This window comes from Pseudophryne corroboree, chromosome 8 (genome assembly GCF_028390025.1).
Source record: "Pseudophryne corroboree isolate aPseCor3 chromosome 8, aPseCor3.hap2, whole genome shotgun sequence".
Classification (NCBI taxonomy): domain Eukaryota; kingdom Metazoa; phylum Chordata; class Amphibia; order Anura; family Myobatrachidae; genus Pseudophryne; species Pseudophryne corroboree.
Genome location: NC_086451.1, coordinates 278,309,056 through 278,318,746, shown reverse-complemented (window position 1 = coordinate 278,318,746; position 9,691 = coordinate 278,309,056). Strand labels below are relative to the sequence as shown.

Below are 9,691 nucleotides of genomic sequence, written 5' to 3'. Positions count from 1 at the left end.
CCCTTGGATGGGGGGACAGCATCGGGCTTCACCCCTGGCCCTTGGGTGGCTTGAGGGGAGGACCCCTTGATTTAAAGGGTCCCCACTCCTCCAGGGTACCCTGGCCAGTGGTGACTAGTTGTTGATTTAATGCCAGGGCCGCAGGAACCAATATAAAAGTGTCCCCCAGCTGTGGCATTATCTCGCTGACTACTGGAGCCCAGTGCTGGTGTGAAAAATACGGGGGACCCCTACGTCTTTTCCCCCCCGTACTTTTGGCACCAGGACCAGGCGCACAGCCCGGTGCTGGTTGTTAAAATATGGGGGATCCCCAGTCAATTTTTACCCCGTATTTTTATAACCAGGACCAGCTCAAAGAGCCCGAGGCTGGTTATGCTTAGAAGGGGGGACCCCACGCAATTTTTTTTTCTGATTTTTAACACTTTCGCACCCCTTCCCACTGATAAACATGCACGGATCTCACGGATCCGTGCATGACTATCAGAACACGGTAAAAAAAAGCAGGTCTGTTTTAAAACTGCTTTTATTTACGATTTGTATTTTTTCATGGCAGTTTGGCTATTTCCGGCAGTGTTTGTGAATTTGATTTTTTAGTAAATTGCAGAGTTGTATAAAATAACAGGCGTATTTGACCGATGGTGTATTCATTCGTATTTTTTTTCTTTGACTTCCAAAAAAATACGAATGCCCTCATCACTGCCGAGATTTGAGTTTAGTAAATTCCCGAGATGACACTTTCATGAAAAAACACCAAATTGGTCAAAATTGGGAGCTTAGTAAATATACCCCTTTGAGTGGTTGGAATAATCTGCTGCAGCACATTCACTTGAGAAGACATTCCTAGAAAGACAGGTAACAGCAGTTTCTGTATACTCTCAAAGTACTGCGGCTTGCTCAGAAGACCCAGGACTGGATCTGCGACTTGAGTCTGACCAGCTGGGATCTGGATGCACCTGATGAGAAAGGGTCTATTCTAAGAATACTACTCCAGTAGAGTGTGCTGGTTTTAATGTTACAATTCCCCTGCCTGTAATGTTTGGCAGGTGAGTTATGAGAAAAGGATAAATGCTGGAGGTGCAGGCAGATGCATCGTGGCACAGAAATGGTTAACCAGACTTGACTGTGGATTACGGAAGTGTTTGAGCAAGGTATAGCAGGATATAATGCTTAGCAGACTATGGACTCTGGCCCTCATTCCGAGTTGCTCATTCGTTATTTTCCTTTGCATCGGTGCGATTTTCCGCTAACTGCGCATGCGCAATGTTCGCACTGCGGCTGCGTCAAGTAAATTTGCTAAGAAGTTTGGTATTTTACTCACGGCATTACGAGGTTTTTTCTTCGTTCTGGTGATCGGAGTGTGATTGACAGGAAGTGGGTGTTTCTGGGCGGAAACTGGCCGTTTTATGGGTCTGTGTGAAAAAACTCTGCCGTTTCTGGGAAAAACGCGGGAGTGTATGGAGAAATGGGGGAGTGTCTGGGCAAACGCTGGGTGTGTTTGTGACGTCAAACCAGGAACGAAACTGACTGAACTGATCGCAGTGGCAGAGTAAGTCTCGAGCTACTCAGAAACTGCTAAGAAATGTCTATTCGCAATTTTGAGAATCTTTCGTTCGCATTTCTGCTAAGCTAAGATTCACTCCCAGAGGGCGGTGGCTTAGCGTGTGCACTGCTGCGAAAAGCGGCTAACGAGCGAACAACTCGGAATGAGGGCCTCTACCTTTAAGACTGGAATGTGCAGCAACATACTTTAACACTGATGATAAACAGTAGATGAGTAGTACACAGCGATTAGCCAGAGCTTGAATACAGGACCAGAATGTATCACAATCATTGTTGCAGGTAATGAATGTCCCCAGAAGTGACGGAATACTAATTACTTTATTGAAGCAGTGGTATGATAATGTAAAGCAAATAAATCACAGTAACAATCCAAAGTACAACATACGCAGAGTGTAAATGGTTGTCCTATATGAGATTTGCAGCAGAGTAATGAAATAGTTGGACAAGAATCTAGAGTTATAAACCACAGAACTCAGATTGCAGGACTTGTATAATTAATCAGAAATGCATGCAGGCATAGATGAGCCTAAGGAACAGAAATCACAGGAAGACACAGATGGATTGTTAATGTCAGCTGACCCCAGGTGCATTCTGAACAGAGGGAATACATGCACCAACAGAATCATAACAGAGTGCCTCAATTAAAGTTCCCTAAAGATCTCCACCCCCTGGTGCTTTGATTAACCACCCCCAGTGACACAATCAGCCTGTTGCTACCCTGGCCATAGCATCACCGACTTGCACCCTTCCTCCCTGCAGAAGTCTCATCGGCTCACACCCTCCAGTATCTGTCCTGATCAACTGCCCCTATTACTGACCTTGTGCTGCTCAGATCAGCTGTCTTCCCAGCTTGTTCCCTGTAGCTGGATTTACCCGAATCACCTCCCTCTATAGATTCAGCTCCTTTTGACACAGCAGCCATGATCTTCCACCTCCACCAATATCTGCCATAGCCATTCTCTCCATGTGCTGCCCCTTTTACCTCCATATTCTGCCTCAATCACCTCCACCAAGTGCTGCACCAATCTTCTGCCCTAAGTTCTGCCCCAATCACCCTCCAAGTGCTGCCTAAATCTCCCCTCAAGTGCTGCAGCAATCAACCTTCATTGCACCTCTTGTGTGCCGATTATCCCACTAGCCCACCACCATGCTGATGCCCCGCTCATCTATCCCGGCTGCTGTGAAGTAGGAGCCTGTTGCCCCATTCTGATTTTAGAGTGGGCTTTAAGTCCACCCACCCAGCCACACCATCAGCCCCAGCATGTAGCACCTTCTACTGTACTTCCCTGATCACCTTTTCTGGTCTCTACCTTCCTTTCAGCAATAGCCCCAATTTGTATCAGCAGAAACTAAGCCTGGTTTGTGGACCCTGAAGCGAACCTCTCAGTACAGAGTTGGGTGAGCCTCTTCTCTCCCTCTCTATCTGTGTTTATGCTGTCCCTATACTGTCTACACATACAGTACCTACAATGTCACCTTAGCCATGTCCCCTTAAGTGTCACTTCTCTTACCTCATAGTGCCCTTCACCCCCAATCTTCTTCTATTGTCCAATGTAACCTATTCCCACACAGTGGCACCTCATAGTATTCCCACAACTCTCATTCATCCCCCACACTGTCACTTCATTTTTCCATCACCCATTGTGATACTCCAAAAGTCCTGTTGTGCCACCTATTCTCTAATAGTGTCTACCAATCCTATTCCAACTCCTATAATGTCACCTTTTTCTCCACAGTAAACTGTGCCAGCATCCTTGTCATAAGTAAGTTGTTTGTGTGACAGCATCCATATCAGTATGCTGTTGTGACAGCATCTGTGTTTATAAGCTGTGTGTGACAGCATGATTTAGTAAGCCACATGTGTGTGACAGCATAAACGTCAGTAAGCTAGGTGTGTGTGTGTGTGTGTGTGTGTGTGTGTGTGTGTGTGTGTGTGACAGCATCTGCATCAGTAAGCTGTGTGTGCGCCAGCATCTGTGTCAGTAAACTGTGTCTCAGACAGTCCTTGTCAGTTCTTTGGTTTAGTTAAAAACTGTCACTCAGCAGATGCATCAGCAGAATCCTGGTCACAGCATCACCAGAGATTCAACTTGTCTGTACAAGTAAGTCAAAGCCAGAGGACCATTTCCTTTACAGCAGGGGTATTCAGTATACGGCCATCCAGCTGCTGAGACTACACATTCCAGCATGACCTAATAGCAAAACTGTAGCAGGGCATGCTAGAATGTGTAGTTATCAAGGAGCTGGGGGTTCGCATGTTGAATGTCCATGCTTTAAACTGAGTTTCAGTATATAGTAACATAGTAACATAGTAACATAGTATCTGAAGTTGAAAAAAGACAATTGTCCATCGAGTTCAACCTATTTGTGGTCTCCTATGCATGATGATTTGACTAAAATTTCTGACTGATGCTGCTGTCAGCCGTTACATTGTATCCCTATTTATAGTAACTATAATGCATGACTATGCACCATACCCCTGGATATCCTTATCCATTAGGAATTTATCTAACCCATTCTTAAAGGTGTTGACAGATTCCGCCATTACAACACCCTCGGGCAGGGAATTCCAAACATGTATTGTCCTTACCGTGAAAAAGCCTTTACGCCGTAATGTGCGGAATCTCCTCTCCTCTAACCTGAGCGAGTGTCCACGAGTCCTCTGTGTTGATCTAACCAAAAACAGGTCCCGCGCAAGCTCTGTGTATTGTCCCCTTATATATTTGTAGATGTTGATCATATCCCCTCTTAGTCTCCGCTTTTCCAATGTAAACATGCCTAGTCTTTCAAGCCTTTCCTTGTATTCCATCGTCTCCATGCCCTTAATTAGTTTGGTCGCCCTCCTCTGTACCTTTTCAAGCTCCAGGATATCCTTTTTGTAGTACAGTGCCCAGAATTGCACACAGTATTCAAGGTGTGGCCTCACTAGTGATTTATATAACGGGAGTATAATACTCTCGTCCCTAGCATCAATACCCCGTTTTATGCATGCTAATATCTTATTAGCCTTCTTTGCTGCAGTCCTACTTTGGGTACTACTGCTTAGCTTGCTATCTATGAGGACACCTAAGTCCTTTTCCAGTACAGAATCCCCTAATTTTACCCCATTTAGTAGGTAGGTGTAATTTATGTTCTTGTTACCACAGTGCATTACCTTACACTTGTCTGTGTTGAAGCGCATTCTCCATTTGGCTGCCCATGCTTCTAATTTAACTAAGTCGTTCTGAAGAGACTCGGCATCCTCCTCTGTATTTATAGCCTTACACAATTTGGTATCATCTGCAAAAATTGACACCATGCTCTCTAGACCTTCTGTTAGGTCGTTAATGAAAATATTGAACAATAGCGGTCCTAATACTGAGCCTTGCGGCACACCACTTAGCACTTCAGTCCAAGTTGAAAAAGATCCATTAACCACAACGCGCTGCTTCCTATTATCTAACCAGTTTTTGACCCAAGTGCATATTGTGCTTCCTAGCCCTGATTCTTGTAGCTTGTAGATAAGTCTCATGTGTGGTACAGTATCGAACGCTTTGGCAAAGTCTAAAAAGATTACATCCACGTCTTTACCCTGATCTAGGTTTGCGCTTACTGTTTCATAAAAGCCAAGTAAGTTGGTTTGACAGGATCTGTCCTTCATAAACCCATGTTGATTCCTTTTAATGACCTTATTGGTTTCAAGGAACTTCTGAATACTATCTCTTAGAATACCTTCCAATACTTTCCCCACTATAGATGTAAGACTAAGTGGTCTATAATTACCTGGTTCAGCTTTACTTCCCTTTTTGAATATAGGCACTACTTCCGCTATACGCCAGTCTTTGGGAACCATACCTGATATAACTAAATATGCTAAAATATGGGGGGTCATTCCGAGTTGATTGCTCGCTAGCTAGTTTTAGCTGCCGTGCAAACACTATGCCGCTGACCACTGGGGAGTGTATTTTAGCTTAGCAGAAGTGCGAATGCTTGTGCAGCCGAGCTCTGCAAAAACAGTTTGTGCAGTTTCAGAGTAGCTTTGAACCTACTCAGCGTTTGCGATCACTTCAAGCTATTCGTGTCCGGATTTGACGTCATACATCCGCCCAGCGAACACCAGCCATGCCTGCATTTTTTTAGACACGCCTGCGTTTTTGCAAACACTCCCTGAAAACGGTCAGTTGACACTCAGTATTGCCCCCTTCCTGTCAATCTTCTTGCGGCCGTCAGTGCGAAGGAAAACTTCGCTAGAACCTGAGTACAAACACAAAGGGCTTTGTACCCATACATCATGCGTGTGCATTGCAGGGCATACACATGCGCAGAAATGCAGTTTTTTCACCTGATCGCTGCGCTGCGAAAATCGGCAACGAGTGATCAACTCGGAATGACCCCCATGGTGTGAGCATGTGAGACAACATCTGTATCAGTAAGCTGTGTGTGTGAGAGCGTTTATGTCAGCAATGTCTCAGTTTGCTGAAAAGGATGTGGTCTCACACACACACAGCATGCTGAGAAAGACTTTGGGGGGAATATAATGGGATGCGTCAAATATGCAAGTTTAGCACTAAACTCGCATGTTTTGACCATCTTGCAAATTTAATAGGATGCGAATGTGAATAATCTTGCATGTTTCAGCCTTACTACAAACTTGCATTCGACAACTTGCATCCATATATTTTCCAATAAAAAAAGATAGATATCGGGCAATGTAATGCAATGTGAGTTTGTAGATTGCGCCAGAAACCTTACTAAAAATCACAAAAAACTTCAGACCAGATGCAGGCAGGCGAGTTTGATGCTATAATTACTTAAAACAATAAAAAAAATCAAATTTAAACACAGCAGAACCCCATAATTAGCAGTGACATCACCATATCCATTGCACCTGTGTTGGTGTAGAATAATTGAACATTTCATAACTGAACCATTTTAGCACAGCTGAACCCACTATTCAACAATGACACCCTTATATCTACCACACCCACAGTCATTGCACCTGTATGGGGGTAGCAATGGCGTTGATGCAGGGTTTTTTTTTTTGGAGCTGTATGTCTGTGGTCTCATCCCTTTGGATGTGTTGCGCAGGAGGAGGGCTCAGGAGTGACACTTCATCCAGGTATCTATTAGGATACGTGCCAGGCATACCTTTAGAGATAGGGTGGACCTAGGCTCTCAGATCAGGAGGTGGTTCAGCTGTTTAGACCAGGGATATGCTGACCTTAGGCACATTGCAGCTGTTGTGAAGGAGCCAGACCCAATAACACCAGGGGATGTGGTAAATACAGAAGAGGGGAATGAGGTTTCAAGGCCATGGTGTCATGGCCTTGAAAAATACTGGCATACGTTGACTGACATACATATTTTGTTCTCTGTTGTTTTGGAAAGTGCAATGTTTAGAAAACAATGTAGAAAACATATCTGTTGTGTGCTTTCATAAAATACAAATGACTATATATATAGGCCCTCATTCCGAGTTGATCGCTCGCTTGCTGCTTTTAGCAGCAGTGCAAACGCTAAGCCGCCGCCCTCTGGGAGTGTATCTAAGCTTAGCAGAAGTGCGAATGAAAGGTTAACAGAAAATTCAAGCAGTTTCAGAGTAGCTGCAGACCCACTCCTTCCTTGCGATCACTTCAGTCTGTTTAGTTCCTGCTTTGATGTCACAAACACACCCTGCATTCGGCCAGCCACTCCCCCGTTTCCCCAGGCATGCCTGCGTTTTTACCTGACATGCCTGTGTTTTTTAGCACACTCCCGGAAAACGGCCAGTTACCACCCAGAAACACCCACTTCCTGTCAATCACTCACCGATCAACAGAGCAACGGAAAAGAGTCGCTCAACCTTGTATAAAACGGCATAGTTTTTTGTGAAAGTACGTCGCGCATGCGCACTGCGGCCCGTACGCATGCACAGAAATGCCAATTTTTAGCCTGATCGCTGCGCTGCGAGCAACGGCAGCTAGCGATCAACTCGGAATGACCCCCATAGACCATAGGGATATTTTGAAAAAGTTGAAGATGTATTTCAAACATTTCTGTTGGGGTTTTAGAGTCTGCACATGAATGGATTATAATTGTAGAACTTTATGTATATAGATAGATTAATGTATTACCAATGTACTGCTATATTGTTTAACAATTTTAATAGTTCTGGGTTTGGTGATACTCTCAGATAATAGTTCATAAAACTGTATTCAAGGGGTTTGCAAGGGTAAGAAAGACTGTTAGTCTATCTGGGTCACACTTTTATATTTATTTTATGTATTATTGAATCATTATTAAAACATAACTTTTATTTGTATACACTTAAAGGAACAGTACGACATTGAAACATTTGTAATAATTAAATAAATCCCAAAATTGTATTTCTTTTGGCACTTTAACTTCAGTAGGTCATGTCAAATTTTCCTTATCATATCTAGCACTGAATGGTTTATGTCCAAAGAGAGAAGGGCATTATGGGCAAATGGACTCAATGTTGCAGTGGATTTGGTAGGGTATCCCGATTATTGGATGCCGGCGGTCAGAATAATGACAGTGGAATCTCAGCCATAAGAATCCCGACAGCCCCCCAGAAAGTACCCTTACCCTCCCCTGCCCCCGACCCTAACCCTCCCTTTTGGGTGCCTAACCGCTACCCTCCACGGTGGTGCCTAACTCTAATCCTGCCTTCCCCGCTGCCTATACCTGACCCACTAAAAGAACATTCAGGATTTCAGGCATCTGTATTTTGATGACTGGATCCAGAGCTCCCTCTGGATTTTGATGCTGGCCTAATGCTGTCGTTCGATATTCTGACATTGGTATTTGACCACAGGGATCCCGTCCAGTGGCATTTTAACTACATCCCGTTGCAGCGATAGTCAAAGCAAATATATATTCTGTTTATCTCTCATTCAGTTTAATCTTAAGGAGTATGTACTGTCCCAATTGTATGAGAGAAAGATAGCAGGCTGTGCTACTCCATGTTTAGAAAGATAGTAGAGATATTATTAGGTTTGTTCAATTAGCAGTGTAGTGTCTAGAACCAGCTAGTATAAAAATGATTATGTCTGGAAATTATTTTGTTTGTCAATTCTGACAGAAAGAATTTTGCAAGATGTGTTGTTTCAAATTTCACTGGGATAAACAACAAAGATTTGTAGCATAATATTAAGTTGCAATTGTGCAAATGCCAGAGTCTGTTCACGACTATCATACAGTTCATATAGTTTCAATATATATTTTTGTGAGAGCCACCCCAGTTAAGCTTTCTAGAGAAATAAATAAAAGATGATTAGAATGGGAATTAACTCATCCACTTCTGCTTTTGCTCATCTGTTAAACATTGAATGAGCAATGAGAGTGTGGCACAGTCAAATTTCTATGGCGGTGCACTTCTGCTGTCCAAAAGTGGGCGATATTTCTCTTAATTTAGTTTCTACAGCACCTGGTATTCCCAGGAGATCTCCCATCCAAGTACTGACCAAGCCCATCATTGCGTACCTTCCAAGATCAGAAGAGATTGAGCAATACCAGTGCGGTATGACTGTAGGCGAATTGAGTATTGTTGAATGCCTCCTAAATTTTGGATGAGCGAGTGTACATAGAAAGTACTGAAGGGTACATTTATGTGGTCCATGAGGATAGGATAGGATAGAGTGAACAGACTTATCTCAGGTGAGTATATTTGTCAGAATTGCATCAACCTGTTTCATAGCAGTTATATACACTGAAATGAAAAGTGTTTTCAATAACATCAGTGTGTAAAAAGAAAATCCTGTGTATCAATGTATAGATTCTATTTCAGATGACTCAGATAAAGAAGGGTGTTTATTTTGTGTCCAGCAATATGTGTTCCAGGACAGTAGGCCAGCAGAGGAGGATGGATGAGAAGGGAAGGTGTTTGTGGGGCAGGCTGCCAGTGAGGAGGATGAGGGTGGTAGTGAGGAGCAGGAGATGGAGGTACTCATAAAGGAGTCTGAGGAGTACTCTGACAAGGAGACTAAGAAGAAGTCTGGAGGAGACTCGGAGGAGCCAGCAGCACCTGCACCTGGCAAGACAAAGTCAGGGCGTAATGGGAAATTCTCTTTAGCTAAGAACTATGCCCTGGCCCATGCTGTGGTGCAGGTGTACCCACATCTGCTGGGTGGGCAGGCAGCCAACACCCCTT

At 43.8% G+C, this 9,691-nt stretch overlaps 1 pseudogene; it reads right to left on the bottom strand.

Annotated features, from left to right (window-relative positions):
• Positions 1–8,956: 8,956 nt before the first annotated feature.
• LOC134952246 (5S ribosomal RNA) lies at positions 8,957–9,075 on the bottom strand (annotated as a pseudogene).
• Between the last annotated feature and the right edge of the window lie 616 nt (positions 9,076–9,691).